This window comes from Falco naumanni, chromosome 3 (genome assembly GCF_017639655.2).
Source record: "Falco naumanni isolate bFalNau1 chromosome 3, bFalNau1.pat, whole genome shotgun sequence".
NCBI lineage: Eukaryota > Metazoa > Chordata > Aves > Falconiformes > Falconidae > Falco > Falco naumanni.
The window spans coordinates 24600063-24620930 of NC_054056.1; the positions used below are offsets into that span (position 1 = coordinate 24600063).

At 42.5% G+C, this 20868-nt stretch overlaps 1 long non-coding RNA gene across 1 annotated transcript; it reads right to left on the bottom strand.

Moving 5' to 3' along the window:
* Positions 1-17309: 17309 nt before the first annotated feature.
* On the bottom strand, positions 17310-20622 carry LOC121085397. Its single transcript, XR_005827040.1, has 2 exons — positions 20554-20622; positions 17310-17668 (listed from the first exon to the last, which is right to left on the bottom strand). It is a non-coding gene; the product is annotated as an uncharacterized LOC121085397 (long non-coding RNA).
* Positions 20623-20868: the final 246 nt, after the last annotated feature.

The window sequence follows — 20868 nt, forward strand, 5'->3', positions numbered from 1 at the left end:
GACTGGTAACTGCTTTTTGTCTTCCTTACAGAGCAGCAGATCCCATGCGTGCCTGCATCTCAGGTTTTCCTTCCAGCACAGACACCGATGTCTGATGGGCATCCAGCTCTGGATCCTGCAGCCTGGAAACCTCCTCGCTGCCCTCCCACTTCTACCCAGCCACCTGTTTTCGAGAACTTCACAGACACTTAATACATCCCAGGCCACTGTCAGATTTGGTTGAAACAGATCATGAGTTCATAAAAGACTGGTCGCACCATGTGGAGGGCAAGATTAACAATTAACACAGCCTGCGCTAACACGCGATGACTTTCCTCATTAGGAAGCGTGCCTAACAAAGAGAGACAAACCTGTTCCTGCTCTATTCACAACCAGTCACAGGCCAACTTTTGCTCCTGGTTATATAGCTATAAGTCCTGAATTACTCTGATTCACCAGTTACCTTCAATGCTAGTGTTGAGTAACCTGAAGTACCTAACTGGGCTAACATATAGACACCTCCTAACTACTGCCGTTCTATACCTATCAGTTAACAGCGCATGTTTATGAGAAATGGTGGGGGCAGCAGTTATTAAATCTTTGAATAATTCCTCACTTGTGTTTGGGAACATCTGAAATAGCAGGTTAGAATTCAGAGTACCGTATGGCATTTTTTAATTTTCTCTTTTTAGCAGCACACAAGACATAAGAATATTTAAACACATTCTGGAAAAACCCGTACTCCGCTCCCTGCGGTAGAGTATTTTCACAGAACGCTGCTAATCCAACAAACATCACAGAATAAACAAAGCAAAATGAACTTCATTTGTTACTGACTACTGCTACATTATAATAAAAGAATTATAAATCTGGGTTCATTTTTTTTTTTTATCATTGCTTTATGCCTACTTTTGTATTCTATTGGATTAGAACAGATTAATTTGTTTTAGTTTTGTTTCTAGCCACTTTTCATGTCCTGGCTCAGTAACAAGGCTCCATTTTTTTTAAAAAAAGAACATGGTCTCAACATCACCCATAAATTTTCCATTCATGCTACAGCTGCTTAAAAAAAAACCCCTAACTTTAATATTTGGACTTGGACTAGCTGGCAAAGCAAATTTCTCAGTAAGTGACAACACTTCTTCAGACAGTTGTCTTCAGCCCATTTTTTAACACTTTACACCACTTCATTGCTTCAAGCCCCAGGTCATTTATTCTAGCTATGAGCTGAATTCCTGCTCTTACCCCATCATCGACTGCTCTGACAGGAAAACCTCTGTTATTGCCAATGGAAGAACAAGATGTGGCTTCACATTTGAAAAAAAAAAAAACAAAAACAAACCCTTATAAGCCTCCCCTTACCAGTCAGAGTGCACACCCACTTGCCCTGAAAGCCACCTTGCTGGTCAGGGCAGCATCACCGTCCCCCATGGCAAGCAGGGAAGTCTCCCAGTTTTGAACTGAGAGAATTTGTGCTGCTGCCACCCCACAGGTGCCCTCTGCCAGGCAGTGCTTGGCTGCTGGGGCACCCACTCCTCATCTGACCCAAGGGCTCCTACAAAAACACCCCCCCAGGCAGCCCACCCACCTCCTGTCCTTCATCAGGTGGAATGGTGGGCTTTCGTTTCGCCAGCTGGAAGCCAGCAGGTAAGCCACAGGAGGCTTCCTCCCCAACAGGTCCCAGCCTGTGTCGTCCCAGTCCTAGACTGGGCTGTACTGGGCACGGCAGAAACAGCAAACAGCTGAAACTCTGAACCTAAGGAGAACAGGAATCGGCTCCCCTCCATGTAACCTCCAGGAACCCATCTGTCCAGCCTCCTAGCTGCAGATTAGAGATTGCTTTATCTGCTGGTTCAACCACAGAAAGTCTTTACTGGTCAGCGCGTGTTTGCACAAGCGGGGCATGCTATTCGGAGTCTCCTGCTCCTACCCCCACAGACACAAGAGTAACGACAACTGGAAACCAAGGAATTCTTGCACTGGGTCACAAACCAAGGCACTGAACCCAAGTGTTCTCCAGGAGATTCAGCTTCATTTTCTGCAGCACTCCCAGCAGCGCGCTTTTACCCACGGTAACTGACATCTGCACCCGCCTGGTTGCAATGAAGGTCAATCTGATTCATTCCTAATAACAACAGAGAGTCATCTTGGATGATGGATTTTAAGCTGCCAACTTGATTGATCATACCAATAGAGATTTGGGGAAATATTATTCTAGCCCAACCACGCCAATCAAATCCAACAAGCGGATCCAGAGAAAGGTGAGCGGCTTTTCCAGACATGGGTTTACAATATTCAAGGGTTGTGAATGTTATTTTGATACGGGGTAAAGAAAGAATATTGTAGGAATGATACGGTAGGTCTAGAAAACACAACAGCCGGGTCCTCGAACTCATTAGCTCCTTTCCCTGTGAAAAGTAACGCTGCAAACTCCTCACGCTCTGGGGCAGCGACGGCAGCAATTCCCTGGCATTTTGCTCACGGATGACTGTCAACTTTCGGAAGGAGCTCCAGGCTACCACGCTGCCCTGGAACATCACCCTTTCAAGGCAGCACGGCTTTGCAGGCTGGCAAGGATCTGGGGAGCACAGTTGAGAACCACTGCTCTCCGTACCGTGACTTCAACAAATCTCGAGTGGACTAACAACAGAGCTGCCTGCACCCAAGGTCAAGTCGTTCTGCTGGCTACAACTTTGCATTGGATTTCTAAAGCTGGGGCAAGCGGAATGGTGATGAACCCAGTGCCTCTTCACTTAGAGGTCACTTAAGCATCGAACCACTAACCTCTGCTGTAACTCCTGGGATTTGCCTCCCTGGTTCAATCAGAGTGCCCTGCTTTAGCAGCGGCAGCCTAGAGGAAAATGTGGAGCTTTATCCTAAGCCTTCTCCTGGAGTCAGATTGCACAGTAACAAGGAATTCCTGGCACTGCAGTACAGTAAACAGTTCTCCCGTGTCCAGGATATAACACCAGAACAGATGATAATAAATAAGCCACTTCAACAGGGCTGTGAAAAATGATCCGTGACATATCTGTAGTGAAGCAAATGTCACCTCGGAACAGGCTCGTCTGGATGCCTACAGGAGAGCACACCAACCGTCTGGCTCCGATTCACAGCCTACTACTAGTACGGCACTATGAGCATATTGGTGACTGACTAATCCTGCGCAGCGGTTCTCTACCTACCGAGTGCTCTTTCAAGCTATTAGCGTCACAGCGTATCCAACAGCCTGTCACAAACCTGTTTATCACGCCTCTCCCAGGCGCAGGCAGGTATCCAGCAGCAACTATTCAGTATGGATGTATGCACATTTAAGTGCTAGCTCACCGGTAGGCTGGACCGCCGCATCTCATTCAGGGCAGAATTACAGCCCTCGTGTATTTTGAGATTGTTACAGTCACGTGGGGTTAGAAGCGCGGCTCCTTACATTAAAAGCCTCTCTTGATGTTCACTTGAAGAGCTATTCACAAAAGCTACCTTCAGAGCCTGGGGAGCCCACGTTTCTTTCTTAGTCAGCAGAGAAGTGACTCCAATGGAGAACAAGGTGATCCAGAACAGAAGCTCAACTTCTTTTTTCTGGTGGCCCTCTCTCCATTCACTGCTGTCCAGGGAGCCTTTGCCAGCACCCCCTTCCTTTCATCCTGCCAGCTCCTAAGAGTTTATTATGAACCTTACGGTATTTGATGTTTCTCTTGAAGGCCCTTTATCTGAAGTCATTTAGTTTCACAGGGATCTTGCCTTTTGCCAAATACATACATATATAATTATTATGACATACACACTATGGTGGAAAGAACTTAAAAGCATGAAGTCCAGAGATTTAAAAAAAAAAAAAGAAAAGAAAAAAAAGAAAAAGAGGGAGGATGGGGGTGGTAGAGGTATCAAAAGGCAAAATAAAACAGAAATTACCGCAGCTTTCTTTTAAAGCAAAACTCATGACATCTCAGGGCTTGACACTACCGATACTCCACTCTGGCTTATTGCAATAGTCACAGAAGTAATTTGAAATTTGCCAAAGGAAAACCTGTGCTTGCCTCATATCTGGTCCTAAGGGGTTTTTGTATGTGCAACCTTTGGTTTTCTCAGATTCCCTCATATATTAGAATTCCATTCTAGTTGTCATTTTAAGACAAAATCAGCTTCTTTATAGTAGATTGAAGAAAAGTTTGCCTCTTTTTTGGTACCTGCACACTTAAGAATTGTAGTTTTTCCTAAAACATCAAGAGCATCGCTTATGACTGACAGTCACAGCTGCTTTAAGAAAGGAGTTCCAAAAGGTGTATTATAAAAATATGTTAATTTTCAAAAAGCATCAAATAAAATGACCATTTCAGAAGTAACTTCAATATCTTTTTTAAGGTTGTGTCTAAAAGTTTGGATGTTGTTCAAAGAAAGAAGCAGTCTTAAGTTCATGCTGCCATTGTTAGCTGATGATTCCCCCACATTAAGTCAATATTTTAGGTCAGATCCTGTTCTCCTTCACCTGGATAATTTTCATGAAATTCCTCTTGTATTCTGGTTATGATCATTAGATGAAAATAGGAGAGCTGTACCAACAATTTAGAGTAATTTTTATTTTTTTTTAGATTTAGAAAAACTTTCACGAAGGAACTAATGACACCATACCTGAAGTTTACCTTAAAAACACCAAATTTGAGGTGAGGACGACATTATTTTACTTCAATGTTAGATTTCTTTAAACTGCCTCAGGCTGGATTTTAAAAAGTTAAGGCACATAACTAGCTAACCCCCACATTCTCTGATAAGAATGAATTAATGGAATTAGCATTTAGCTCTTGGAAGAAACTTTGCAAAGGGATCCCCATATTACACACTGGCATTCAACCAGCAGCAATAACTGGCACAGCACCTGGATAGGTCCCCAGCTCATCATCCGCAGACTAGAAACCGGCACCGCAGGGAATGCCCTATCCTGCCCAGGCAGGCACGTCCTAGACTCTCTCAGCTACATTCACCTCTTCGTCTGATACAGGTTAAAACATCAAGAGTTTTCTCATCTTCTGTATCATTAGAGGAGAGGAACAAAGGGATAGTCAATGTAGACAGGACTCCAGGACCTGCTTTCCTGACCCGATCAGATGTGTATCTTAACTGGCATACAGCAAAGGGCCACAAGACATGGACCACAGGACACAGGGGAGATGAGAAGAAGATATAACAGAAGCTCTCTTCTGTACTGTATTCTTCACGTATAACTTCCCTAGTATTTTCAGAAATAAAAAGAAATACCCATTTTATTTAACAACTCGTGTGAACCACAGAAGACTTTTCTGCATGCCAGTAGATTTCTCTATTAGGAAACTACTCTATATACATCCAGTCTACATTTTCTTAGATTAAGCTACTGAATTGTCTCTTAGCCCCAACTTCTGGTCCATACTAAACACAGCTTTCTGGGGTTTAGCATTAAAATCTGAGGATGATTAGCAGAGCATTGCTGTAATCAACTTGCAGCTATTCAAGATGTATACACAGACTTTTTTTTTATTTCCTCTTTCTAACTTATTGTTATGGTGAATAGCATTCTTTATTTACTTTTGAAAGGAGGATGAAGAGTGTCCCTAAGGGAAGAAAGAACTTCCTAATATGAAAATAAAGTACTAGAGAACACAGGCCTGGCCCATTTATAGAAAGACAGACACAGCATGTAAGAAACAATGGGAAAATGCTTTTTTCCTTAGTAAGTAAAGGTCACTGACAGTGGAGTTTACTACACCATTCCAAGGGGAAAACAGAGGAAGCTTGTACCTCTGGTCTCCAAACATATCCTTCGCTCTTGTTGTACTATCTGAACCCAACTGCAATCTGCTTGTGACACATAGCATCGTTTCCTTCGGCATGGGTGTGTGCACTTATACACAGCAGCAAGACCTCCTTGACTGTCATGGAATTAATCTCTATCCCATATCCCACAACTTAAATTGTTATTCTTCATATCACTGGTTAATATATAAATCTGATGCACAGGTGCATCAAGGAAGACCTGAAATAAGTGGTAAATACTTGGTTTACTTATCCACAGTGAGCTCTGGGCTGCTGCAGACTACCTATATCCAAACTGAAAACGCCAGAAAGGTTGAAGTATGTATATAACATGACAGACAGCCCTACTAGGAAAGAAGGCACGGCAGCTCCATGTATGTGGAAACATGAATTTCAAGACACAGCTATAATCCTAGCGGGGAAAGTCCTCCAAATGGTCAGTCACTTACGCAGTTGGCTGCAAGGGTGGGATTTGGTTCAAGATTTAGGCACTTAATATGCAGCAAGTGTCTGAATTCCTACTACAGTCAGAGGAAACCTACTCAATACAGCCAACGAAGCTTATAGAACCATTACTGCTGATAGCTGAGAGGTGTCTACTCCAAGGTAAACTAAACCACTTGGCTCCATAAACTGTTAATTTGACCTCCGTTAACTACAACGGGGATTGAACACGAACGTGACTTTGGTTCTATGAATTTATACATAAGTATCTACAGTTACACTAGTTTTCTAGAAACCTCATTTAGGGGGTTTAATCTGGGGCCAAACTCCACACCAAATGACAGGAGGAACCCTGCATAGAAGATGACTTGTGGCAACAAAGCCCGTGTTAGGATTATGAGACTTAACATCTGGATGCACACAGTGAACAAAACCTCTGGGGTCACCAGTGAATCGCTGCAGACGCTGGCTGCACCACTGTGTTGGGAGCTGCTTGCTGTTGGATTGGACCTTCCAGAAGGCTCTGGTAAAGAGGCACTCGCATGAGTGACTTTTATTTAAAGCAGAGCTCTGCAGCGTTTCCTTACTCGCTGTGTTTGGCCATGCTCACTTATAGACTGACAGTCTATAAGATCCCTTCAGGTGCATGTGGCTGTGGGAATGACGCTTGGTGCTCAGATCCATCGAACTGCTGGAGGCAGGCACAAAGACAACATCACTTTTACCTTTCCAACAATACACCTCAAAAGGGTATCCTGTGAGGCAGGGCTTGGCAGTAGAGCAGCACAGCAATACGTATGGGTGTGGGACGCGTGGACACGCCAGCTCTGCACCTTGCTCACCAATGCGTGCTGCTAGACCTCCTGCTCTGTTGCAGTAAGGGTGGTCCTGACCGGAGGTCCCAGCTGCTGAATTCTAGCACAGCGCTACCCACAGCTGTGGTCCTACCGAAGCACCAGGGCCAGTATCTAAAGCATCAGTTCACAGAGCAACCCAGAGGTAACTAGATCTAGGACCGCAGAGAAAAAGAGCAGGAGATGTATTTGGATTAACTGGTTTCTCCTATTCCTTTCCCTGCCAATCCGCATTTTACACAAAAACATGTCATCAGGCTGATAATTACAACACCCACATCCCTATTACCATAAGAAAAAAAGCAAGGTAGATGCCTTTTATGTGCCCTTCTGAAGTCCTCTGCATGTTTCTTACTGCTTCCCTGGCCATCACGGGCCGGAGTCAACCCATCTCCTCACCCGATGGCTCCATGAGAGCCCTCCATGGACACCGCCTGCAAAAGCCTTTTCCCTGCAACACAGCAGAGCCAGCCTGCAATGGTTCTATTCATAGAGTAAGAGAGAAAAGTCTTCTCAGGATTGGAGGTTCGTAGGTGAGCAGCTACAGTAACCGATCCAAACGTTTCCCTTGTATTATATGATCAGTGAGAATGTGTGTTTTCATTTGCATTTTCACCCTTTGGTTTTCTGCATTCGGTAAATACTGGCAAAGTAAATGTTAAGATGTCAGCTCTCTCTTCTAGGAAGTGATTGACAGTCCCTAAGTGCTCTGGGCTTTTTATAACCAATGTGACTGACAGCTTTTAAGTGGAAGCAGTTCGTGCAAGTTTCAAATGTTAGTTGTCTGCACGAATAACGTGGAATATTGGATTTTCTTGTATCTATCTAATGGTATTTCCTCCTGCGTCGGCAGCCGCTCTAAACCCTCAGTTGTTAAAAGGAAAAAAAAAAAAAAAAGAAGAAAAAAAAGACTGCGTTCTGCTCTGCACATTTCTAAAGCTCTCAGTCTAATAAAAGGCAAAGTGAACTGATGTCTGTATTTTAAGTTCTTGCATTTCAAAGCAGTGCAGCAAATAACTCATTTCTCTTCATATCAGGCTTAGCTAAAAGATGATGGCATCTTGTACGGTAACATTTCTATTTAATCATTTCCAAGCATTCTACATGAAAAACACATTCAAGAAATCCAACAGCATTATTGTCCCATCAATGTGTCCAACCAAAGCAGTTAGTAACCGTGCTGCTGAATCCGGTACACCTCTTGCCCTGCCCCTCTAGTAATTAAGGCAAACAGGTATAAATTTAAGGCAAATACCAGAAATGCACATGCTACTTCACAAATCAATGTGACAAAATTAGCATCTTGTACAGTTCTGCATTTCAAGTCCAAGCACAGGTGAAAGACAAAACGTGTGAACTTTTAAAGGCGCCTAAAATAGACAATTTAACAAATAATGTAAGTGCTCTTGGTAAGCACATTTGACCCATGAGATAGGAATTTGTAAAAATGTTGTGGGCCATTCCTCCCAACAAAGAGACTGAGGGATCTAACAGTGAAAAAGTTTCCCAGAAAGGATTTGAAGAATAGTTGAAGGGCAACCTGGTTATCAAAAGCTGCAGAAGCATCCTCCATTTCACGTATACTTTAACACTGAAAGACTTTAATTTTGTACTTCTTCCATGCTGTGTAACTCTGGAAATGTTTTCAGTGCGAGCACTTCAGTGTGAATCAATCAAAAACCATCTTCTACTTTCTGAATAAAGCAAGAGGATAGAGGTTCTACACAAAGTTGGGCTACGCAAGGGAAAAAGCCCATTTCCCTCAGAAAAATCAAAGATCCCTTTGTACTTGCCCACCGTGACAAAGAGCAGGTGAAGACACACTCCCTTGGCTTTTCCATTCCCAGCGCTCGCTCAGCACGACTAACACCCATCCTCCAAAAGAAAATATCCAGGTGCTGCCCAGCAGCTGGGAAGACACGAGCTGAGCCACCAGGATGGACTCTGACTCTGCCCAAAGCAGTTCCTGTCCCCAGAGCTTTTCTCCCGCAGGTGGCACAGCCCTGCAGCTCGGGTGAACGATCCAGGATACATAGCATGGCAGAGGGAGAGACCTGCTTTCCAGTTCCCTAAGAATTTCTCCTTGCTGAGCTGTACATCAGCCTAGAAATAACCTTGGGGGCTCAAGAAAGTGAAGCTGTAGACCCAGTGAACACTGTCAGTGGGGCGCTGTTCAAATTTTACAATGCCATCAATGTAAAAAAAAATTACTGAGTAATCGGTAGGACACGGAACAGACCTTTCCAAACCTGTAAATAAATCGCTGCTCTTAGCAGAGAGCCTTTGGCTGCCTATGAAAGAGAAACCAGTTGTATACGAAGTGATATTCCACCTTACTTTCTTGGATATAGTGCAAGACTTAGAGCTGCCTTTTCTTGTTCAGTTACATGACTGCAATGTGGGTTGATTTTTCTGGGTTTGGTGGTTGTTTTGTTTTTTTTTTTTAAAGGAATGTATGTGACCATCATTCGTTAACTGTGCAACATAATCTACCTCAGAGAGTAATACAATTTCCTCTGCTTTTCAGCTTCTCATTTTTCTCTACTTTAATGCAGTTGTGTAAGATTTTCCCCTCTCCAGAGGGCAGGCAATAATCAGGTTAGGTTGGTATCTTTATGACACTGACCTTAAAGTTCACTTAATTTTCTCTCTCATCTCCCCACCCCCCACCCCAGCCTTTCTTAAGTCCTTTCCGATTAATTTTTTACTATTGAATATCCCTCAAAAGAGAAACTGGACACAAATAAATCAATTTACATCAGAAATTATCAGTGTGAAAAATAAACATATTGCTGCCCAGAAAATGGAGAAAGTTACTTTACTCTTTAGTATGAACTATGATCATTCATTTTCCTTCTTTCTATAAAGAACAAATTTAATATTGAAAAAGATTTGAAATACTAGTTCTGTTTCCTTTAAGGAAAATAAGTGAACACTTAATCCTGCTAAGATGAACACTTTTCCAAGTTTTGGAGATCACTATTTATACTGCATTTATGTACTGTAAAAAGTAAAAAAAAAAAAAATTGGTTTTCCTCCAAATAATTTGAACATGTGCAGCAACATTCATTGATCTAAGCCACATTATCTCCTGGAAATGTCCTGTTTTTATTTTATTTGTGTCTTTAAGGGTGCAAATTATACCCCAAACAGAGCTAGTGAGAGTTCTACAGAACTACAAGTTGCTTTCTCAATTTTTCAAGACCTCATGCTCCCCACAAACAAATGGCAATAAAGAGAGGAAGAAATGTCTGCAGCTGAGTGCTTAAAAAAAGAAAGAAAGAAAGAAAGAAAGAAAATAAAAAAGAAAATTTTCCCACAGGCAGCTGTATCTATACCAAGTATAGATATATATACACAAGTTATCTACACCAAGCAACCTGAATTTAGGATACTTGAAGTTCCCTTCTCCTCAAACAACTCTCTTCAGCACTAACATGCAGCACCTGCATTTTTAGAGGCTAGAAAACCAGAATTAGGTTCTGACAGCATGCATCTGCTAAAATAACATATTAGTTTATTTTACTTGCTATATTAGCAAAGATTTAGCCAGAGATGACTTATTGCAGAACACTCCACTTGGCATCTGCTAGACACACTGGAGACTGCCAAGGTTAGCTATGCAGGAATTTTCGCTGGATCCAACCTCTGTTCCAGGAGAATATTATTAAGATGAGGAATACATGCTTTGTAACGGGCATATGATGATCACAAGGGAACTGGCAAATAAGATGCTCTTCTGAGATCACTTAGTTATCCCTCCAGTACAACTCTCAATGAAGCCCTAGGAAATGTATCATGTGAAAAAGATAAAGATAGTTCGAGATTTTCACAGAATTCTTCAAATTACCATAACAGAACTGCAGTTACAGGAAAGTCAGCGAGTAGGTCAGTAGCAGAATACGAATTCCTGAGCCATGAGATGGAAGAAGATGATGCTTTTCAAGTTCAGCGTTGCTGGTTTCTAAAGCTCAGGCTTTCACCTGGTCCATTAGCGTATAACGAAGTGGCACAACAAGGCTCTAGCTAATGCTCTCAGTAAGAGAGCAGCATCCAAAGAGATGTGGTATGGATAAACATCGAGCAAAGAAATTGGTCCCTGTTTTGTAGTGTGGTCGTGCACTGCTGTGCAGGGTGGTTCCTCACACCCCAAAGCACGAGACTTTTGGAGGAATGCAAGTTTATGTAGCAGATGTCTGTCAGGTTGTCCATATTCTGGATAAAACACATTACCATTTAGTTTTGTTCTGGTTTTTAACAACTGAATTCCTTTCGTTCTTCAAACTGGGCTTTAACTGGTGTAATAAGCAGGCAGACCAGATCAGTTCCCATAGACTGGAGACAAAGCTTCTTTCCCATCTTCTTTTAAGTCTCGCGCCTGAAGGTCTGTTGACTGCCGTCTGGTATCATTCCTAGACAGTGACATTTCTCCATGATAGCAGGGTTACACAGAGGCTCTGTGTCCTCCCTGACTCAGCTAGGAATATGCTGGCAGGACTGGAATGAGCTGCTCAGGGACCGCAAGATTCTGAAGAGCGCCTGCAGTGATTCAGAGGGCTGCTTGCAGAGGGAGCTGGGACTAACCTTTCCATGCTGAGTGCCTGGTGATGTGTTTAATGTGCAACAAGGACCTTAAGAAAGTAATCTTATGTCAATAGGGCACGATCTGGAAAGTTCAGTAATGGACACTGGTAATTTACCTTGACAGGAAAGGCATTTCTTTTGCAGCCCGCTATATTATGTAAAAGAAATAAAACATATATATGTAATTGAAGAAGGTATTAGCAAGGTAGTATTTCAAACCCTGGTTTTTAAAATGTTCCTGCTTCCCTATTTTCATCTGTTTTACATATCCCAGATCTGTCATATCTGTAAAAAAGGAAATAAGCGTAAAAAATTCCTGTCCTTTGGGAAAAATTGAGTTAGCGTAATGTAATATTCTCTAGCTAGCCGTCAACAGCTATAACTGCTTAGCTGTAACAGCTTCCTGATCTGCTTTGAGGAACTCATTCCTGAGATTACATATTCTAACGATGATACCTATGCTGTGGGCCCCTAGAACCTCGTTTTTAAGTGGTAGATAACTTAAGCTCTGTTGCATTTTGACAGGTCTATGAATTATATACAATTAAACCCCTGTAACTGAATGCAGTGATTAATACGAGTCCAAGCTGTCCCTGTAGTCACATTTTCTTTACAACGTATCACCATTGAAGACCAAGGGCTTTTTTAAAGGAAAATTCCTGGGGACCTCTCAATACCCTGCTGATATGAACTAGGTACGCACCTCTAAGTTATAGCTCAAGGAGGTCTGCAAAAGTCACGTAAATTATCGCCACATCTGGTAACACTCAGCCCACATATTCAGATTTTAATTTAAAGCTGTAAATCCTAGGAACAACCTTTTATTCATTTCTTTCTTTCATTGCTCAAGCCATGGCAGCCGGTCTAAGAACACGGGGGGAAAAAAAAGATCTGTTTTGTTAGTAGGATCTGTGTTGCCAGAAGGTAGCTTATGTTTCCCAGGTACCCAGGCTGGTCAGAAACAACCAACTTCTGATTTCTAACAGAAAACAAATGGCAGGTGCAAAGGAGGAGGCATGTTTAAACAGAGTACGAAAGCAGAGGTAGAAGAACAGAGCCAGTGGGGTAGGACAGAGTTAAACTCCATCCAGGGCCGCCAGAAGAGAACCACACGCTGTTCTGGATGAGCAGGAAGACCACAGTCTCACTGGGCAAAGGGCGAAGGAAAGTTTGGGTCAGCATAAATGCGGTGAATTAGGTAACAGAGGATGGCTCCTTGGCCCAAGCATGGAAGGGAAGGAACACTGAGAACTCCTTCTTTGGTCAGGCAGACTAACATGTTTAGAAACCAAGCTAAGGAAGCGTTTTTGTCTCAGCTTAACACTGTCCCTGTGGGTAGCCCCATTTGTTTATTTTGCCTTGAACCTTCCAGCACCCCCTTTGCACAAATCATCTGGCTTTAAACTCTCCGGTCCTGTCCTCTCCTCCACCACGGCCTCCCAGCTCCTTCACAAAGCTCCAGGCCTATTCTATTTCAGCCTGCTTGTCATAAGCCTAACGAGCTATTTCAATAGCTTCCTCACACTTGAGAGTTACTGAGCTTGTAGTGCTTCCTCAACCTTACTTAAAAGGGACTGTTATTGGAAAACCTAATGCATTCAATATGACAAGGCTGGGTTTACAAATCTACTTGTCTGGTTTCTATTGACATTTAAAAACAATGTTAGTGACAAAAATGTAATTATTCCTAAATGATGGAAACAAGGAGCGAGGCGTACTGAATGAACTTTTTTTGAACCTCTATTCATTTCACTTCGGATTTTGGCAGAGGGTTTTGCTGGTTTCTATTTTATCCTAACCAGTTTATCTGTGTTCCAGGCTTTATGTGTTCTGCGGCTGTAAAGTTTTCCTGTGGAATTCACCATCACCACAGAATTGTGCTGGAGAAACCCAGCATGCCTCTGAAAAATAAGAGAATTTTCTTGCACTCACATGTACAGATAAAGTTGAGAACACGCACCGAGCATATGCTGACATAGCTCGCGCTCCATCGTTTTCCAGGCTGCCTTAAATTGCAGTTCTGAAAGGTGTGAACTACCTCATCGATCTCAGTTGGTGCTGGAAGGATTCCCCTCTTCCAATCTGTAGAATCTGCTGATTTGTACTGTGTCATGGAAATTCGACATTTTGGCTACTAAAGTCCCTGTTTTATTGCAGTCTAATACTTTGCTTCCTTTCTCCCAAATTTGCTAAAATCCACCCGTACAGCTGTCTCTTCCTCTCCAATTGCAGCAGGCACAAATTGAAATACAGGGAAACTCCATTTAAATGTCCATTTAAGAAAAAACTTTTAAATTAAGGGTGAACAGACACTAGCACAGGTATCCCAGAGGGGGTGTGGAGTCTCCATCCTTGCAGATAAGTGGAACATGACTGGCCAAGGTCCTGGGAAGAGCTGTCACTGCTTTGAGCAGTGGGTGGGCACCGTTTCCAGTGGTCTCTTCTCACCTCTGCCCTTCTGCAGCCAGGTGCATTTCCCCACCCCCACCCCCTGAGAAAGATATTTGCTGTATTTTCTTCCTGCACTGTTCCACAGACCCCTCCAGCAACCACCTAGGGACCTAGCGAGCATACAGTGGTCAAGTCCACAGCTTACCCCACCACAGCTGGAAAATGATACAGCAGCAAAGCCGTACGAAACCATGAAAGAAATTGTCCTGTCTATATGGAAGGGTGCTAAGAGTTTATCAGATTTGTCTGGGTAGGAGACAGAGAGCTGCGATGATGAGCACTGCCAGCTCTACAGCCTGAAAGAGTTCACAGAGGAAGAAAGCTAAAGGAACAAAGATGAGTTTGGTGCAGAAAGATTAGAGGAGACTCACAGATGTAGGAGCAGTGACATATTGGCAAGGAATCTATGGGTCAGGGAGCTGTGTTTATGTCATACTATGACCTCCACAAACAGCTTTCTTGACTGGATGAATTTCTAGCTCTTCCTGCCTCTCAGTAAGGCAAGGCAATGCTGAAACTTGTGTAATGATAAGGTAAGACACTTCATTGCCCACTTTCGAGTTCACAATGCCCACTTACAATCCATTCGTTCTACCACTGTTATGCTTCGCCTTAAACTCAGGTGGAATTTGTATCAGCTACTCAGCCAGGCTTTCCTTACAACAAACCAAAAGCAGCTGACATCTCAAAAGAACAAGGCTCCACTTCCCAAAATAAATATCTGAGACAGGTGGAATAAATACAGTTCTAGAAAAGGTTGTTTTGTGTCTAGGTTTCCTTTAATATCAGTGGAGAACTTCTAGGGACCAAGAATTGCATAGTGAGCATTCTGCTAAGATTATGGATTTATGGGACCAGTGCTTCCTATGATGGGGACTCACCTCGTTAGTGTCTCCCCTTGCCCTCACGGTACAAACAAACACGGTGTTACAAGTTCAGTTACCTACTGGGATAAGTGTTTTTAAGCTACCACACAACATTGGTTGTTTGGATGAAACAAGGCAAACTGAAAAGCGTATCAGCAAAACGTGTTAGTCCACCTAAGATGAGCCCTAACAAGTGTTCTGGTATCTCCGGTTGGCTGTTGCTGACAAAACAAGAGCAAAGGCCTGCCAGCACATTTTCCAGCATCCTCCAAGAATAAGCACAGGGATCAGAAAGTGTTTTAGAGTCACCGTCACAAGCTTCACAGTAGACCAAAGAAAATTCAAGATATGCTTCATTAACAACTGGAAACGAACTGGGGGGGGTGGGGGGGTGGCGGGGGGGGGGGGGTGGTGAGGGTGTGGGGTGCGTGTGCAGAAATCAGTCTGCAGAACCATGAAGAAATGAAATCTACCTGTGAGATGCCATGACAGCAAAAGTTCCCAAATTGAATGAAGCATGAAAATTGCTAGAAGAGTAGGACACACGTGGGAGTCAGAAATCTTTTTGCCTAAGTTTGTCTCTGGTGCACTGAAATGACTCCGGCAAATCTTTTATACGCTTCGTGCCTTTGTTTCCACATCTGTAATTCAGATCACAGTTAACCTGCAATGTTTACCCCACAAGGACAGAGAAAGGCTTGAAGGTTTTATGAGATCCAAGACATAGTTTAGGGAATACAATTATTAAAGACGTGAGCACCTGGGAGGTGATCAATAACCCCTCTGAAGAGTATTTCAAAGCCGGGAAGGGCAGTCTCCAGGCACGGGCCAGAACTGCAGCAGTGCGTCCCCAGGCTAACCGCTTCACGGAGCCTGGCACCGCTCTTCCCTTCCAGAAGCACACACAGGACTACTTGCAATGTCACTCTATTAATCAATGCCTACCCGCAAAACAAAACCAAACCAAACCCAAACTGCATCCAAACTTCACACAGCTGCAACTTCTTCCACCTAAACCACCAAGGTCCAACAAACCCTTAGGTAGGAACAAGTGTTCCAGGGATAACTAATAACTAATCCATAGGATAATACAGTGCAAGGGAATCAAACCACCCACAGGCACTGGGAATCAGGAATTCAGCCTCACCAAGAAACGATGCACCATGAGCAAGCCAGTCCCAGAAAGCATTAAAGGTGATGCAAGGAAATGTGTATTACTGCACAATTAATTTACATCCCCACCTGTTCAAACCTCCTCCGTATACAAAAAATAACGTGAAAAATAAGGTCACACTGTTACTACGATATGAAATGTTAGGTAATAGTGTTCTTAAACTGGTCTAGAAGACTCATTTCCTTAAAGACTCTGCTCAAGCACAAAGCTGTCAGCAGCATTAGTATTAACTAATGACAGCAGGAATTTCGTCCCATTCGTAACAGGCTGTCACGTTTTTGCTATCTGTGAGAAGCTGATTTAGTTAATCCATGGGAAATATAAGAAAGTTACTGGAATTAGTGAGGGTGCATATGTTTCTGGGTTTCTAGGAAGGCTGAAGTATGAGAATTTCACAGATGTGGGAACTTTTGATAGCATTCCAGTTGAAACAAACTTGCAACAAACTCTGTGGAGAGGTTCATTCAACAGGATGAGCTAACCAAGGAAACAGTCGTTTCTGGCTGGTTGCATGGATATTAGCAGCAGCTGTGAACTCAGTAAACAGCTCTGTTTTCTGGTTGTCAAAGAGCTGCTAAAGCAGATGTGAAACTCATAAAAAATAGGTCACAAACAGAGAACATGCAAGGGAATGCATCGGTATCGGCGTGATCTGAAAATAAGCAATGCTGGAACATCTCGGGAGCGTTTGTAACCCCAAAGTGTAACCAACACAGAGCTGCACCCAACAACAGGCTGCTTCATGCAATTCTTTTGACAGGACCTTCCACAGACGGCCCTGTCTGCCTGAACAAGGGTGCGGTGCTTCCAGCAGCCGAACGCCAGACAGAAGAAAAGGTACATGAATTGCACTCTGCTTCCCTTCGAATTAAGGTTTCTGAGAGAGGCTTTCATTCCCATCTTTTTTTCCTTAAACTCTATAATGAACCCAGACTGCGGGTATAGCAATGAGCTAAACATGGAATTTGCCACTACAAACAGATGACAAGCTCGCTGTGTTGGATAGGCAGCCCTCCTGCAAGAGCCATTCCTCCTTGGACAAGAACTGTGGCCAACGTGGTGATTATATTCCCTTCCCCCCCCCCCCCCCCCTTCCCTTTTTAAAAGCCCACAGGACCAAATTCCTTGAAATTCCCCCATGCGGAGATTCACTTGGATCTACTTCTAGGACTCTTTCAGCATTTAAAACACTCAGCTTCCTTTATTAGCAGGTACAAAAAGGAACAAGATTTAACTCCAAAGGGTACAGATTAAGAAAAATAACGTACTTGGGCTATAACAGGACTGAACAAGGAACATACGTGCCCTGCCATTCTCCTGCCAAGCCTCCGTGGCTGGCCTTCACAACGCAGGTGGGAGACTGTCTTTGGCCAAACGCCTCCAACAAGCCGAGTCTAAGCACCATAGCCTGAAGCAGGATCAAACACCTCCCACATCAGCCAGTTGCAAGGCGAGGACAGATGCTCTCCCTTGTCTGGTTGCTTCTACTTCCATTACAACAGCAAGTTTTATCCTTCCAAGACCTGATGACACTGCAGAATTAAGCATTAATAAAAAGAAGGGTCTAGTCACACACATGAAAAAAGTCTATCTGTATAGTTAGTCTATGTGTGTTAAGGTCAACTCACACATTTAACTGAGAAAACAGGTCTCTGCTAAGTATTCAGCAACTATATCCCTTCATTTAAGTAGTAGTGGGCCAAAAACAACATTTAACACAAAAACATAGAAGAGACTTCACATTATTGTTTCAAACCAGCAACCAGGCTCCCAAACCCTGTTTTTTCTCCTTCAGAGGAGCCGCGGGGTGCACAGAGGAAGGCTCATATCCAACTTAAAAGACACCCTTTGTGGCTTACATTCGGTTGGAAGCTTTTGCTGAGGCAAATTTAGGTTTATTTTAGCACAGATTTCTTATACCCCAGAATCTAGGGTGGAATTTGGTAGCTGATTATCACATTAAAAGTGGAAAGATAACTATTAATAATCGATTATGTTTAAGTGACAATACTTGAAGGTGCTTTTTTTTTTTTCCTTAAGCTAGTGGCCTTACTATTATTGTTCAAATAAGCAGTAACTCAAAAATGCTCGTATTTTCTACTGCTACAGGTGTGAATTTTGGAGGCTGAAGCATGATGCTGCAACTATGTTCTTCTGAAGAACAGCCTTCTAGACAAGGTGGCTGCAGAGGGAGGACAAAAAGCTGTTCCTTTCCTATGAGGACATAAAAGGATTGTTTCATTCTTTGAGAAGAAATCAGGCTACATACTTGTACTCAGTTCTTGGCCAGATTGTTCCCTCCCCTCCTCGTGGGGCAGCACATTAAATGCATTTGGCTGTTGTTCTTTGGCTGCCGGGGGTGCTTTCATCCCACTGGCGATGTGAGTTTGCGAAGTAGCACGGGTGCACAGGGACAGGAGCAGGTTTAAACTTTTGCTGACAAACCATTTGAGAAGATATTTTCTGTCCCTACAGGTTGAAGTTCATGGGTAAGTTGTCACTTCCAAAAACAGAGCAATATGCATTTTTACCAAGTAAATATAACACAGACAAATTAGATGGTAACCATTTCAGAAAACTTGGCAGGACTTCAGTTTACTCAATGCTTTCCAAATGTTCCATATTTGCAGAATAAAGATGAAAACTCTGATCTTTGTAGTTTGAACTTGTCTATTTGGTTTACTGTTCCTTTTTGGCCCGAACAGAACTTTTATGTATATGAATGCTGATTTAATCCAGCAAACCCAAATAAATCCCAATGCAAACACGGGACTGTGGGCTCTCGAGGTCTGCCTCAGAATACGGGGCTTCTGACATTCGATCTCTGGTTTCTCAAGTTGCTTTGAGATGCATTTGGGCTGGACTCCAAATAAATTCCATAAACTTCTTCCCTGGATTTTTATTGACTTAGTGACAGAGAAATCTCTCCTCAAAGACAACTCATCAGCTGTTAGTCATCAGATCCTCAGTTACAGTCAGACACAGAGTTACCTTTTGTACTGTAACCTGTTGATAGATTGTTCAAACTGGTGCTTACCCCAAATTTCCACTAGCTGCAGCATGTTTTAAAAATTTGAAATGGCTCACTTCAACTTGCCTGCAATGATCTCGGTACATCTAGTAGGAAGCATAAGGAAGTGAATGATTAATCATATTCTTCCTAGTAATTTAGAAGTGTTGATGAACACCAGGAAACATTGTAATGAGTACTGGAAAAAAAATGAAGGCAATACATCGGAAGTCTTATTGTTGCTTTCAATAGAAGCAAAGTAATTAAGTCTGTTAATAAGGCATTACCTTTTAAAAAATAAATAACAATAGATACATTTCATGCACGGTCCCTATTGGTGTGCAAAAACTGTAAGCTGAGCACACATGACTACAGCACACAATCATTCATCATCACTGAAACCCCAGCAGCTTTATTTTCAAAATTAGCGATGAACATAGACATACACACAGTCAAACAATTTCTCTTCAACAGAGACACCTTTCAGCCTTTCCTTTACTAAGCAGCTCCGTACCTCAAGTGCTTACTTTGGTGAAATAAGCAGAAATTATATTTCTGTTTTTCACTGTCATCTTGAACTAAGAGACTGTGTGAGGCACTGCCTTCTTTCTGTGAGGTGGTTCACACAATCTTTTGGACAGATCAGAGGGGAAAGTTGCACCTTTGCACATTGGGGAGGAAAAAAAAAGCACACCACATAGTTCATTCAATTATTTTTATAGCCCTATAAGCTGTTAATTACGTACACCAAGAAGCTGGGAATTAAAGTTGAGGATTTTCAAATGATTCAAAGAGATTTTGTTGCTCTATTCACACTGTATTGATTTCAACCCCATATTTTATAGAATTTCTTGGCTAAATAGCTGTACAAAGTCTCATGTCCAACATGGATGGCAGATTTCCACAGATCTGAACAAACAGAGTCTATGCTTTAGAGTGCTAACAGGAAAACTGGAAAGTTAGAGCATCAGGAGAAAAACATATTTTTTTTCTTCACAAATGCTCAAAAATTAAGTAGGAAGGCTCTACTGTTACCCTCTCCGGTGTCTGTGGTCTTGTATAGAGATAGTATTAAAAAAAAATAAAAAAATAAAAGACAAAACCATTCTTTAAGGCCAATTGTCGTCTATTTTATTTAAAGCCTCCATCAAAACACTTTAGAAACTGGTAACAAACTGATAACATTTCTCTACAAAAATTCTGGCAAACTGGGAAGAAAAAGCCTCAGGTGGGACAATTATTACTATTATTTTAATGCCAAAGTTCCTAATTGGAAACATCACTACCAACACACAGGCTTACAGAAGGAAGTTCAGCGTATTCAGCTGCATTGGCTGCAGAACCGAAGCCTACTAAGCCTAAAGCTGAAGCACAAATTGGACGTGATGGGGTTCTCTCAGGGCTTACCTTCAGGGGCAGAACACCAAAGGACCTCATAACCACGGTGCTGAAAGGCATTCAGCCTGAGATATAAATATCTGCCCTGTGTAGGTAGTCACATAGCAAGTCAGTGTTTAAGAGGGTTAAGTATACAATGAGTAACTAGTAAATCTGCTGTTAGTTCAGAAGCGGAAAACTGAAAAGGATCAAAGAAATAATCTTTTTTAACTGTAAACTATAAATTTATGCTAAGTTCATTTGAAGCTATAAATTAAGAAATTGTTCAGAGTTCTGTGAAATTTATTGTCATAGCTGAATTGGGTACTAAACCCCTGCAAAAAC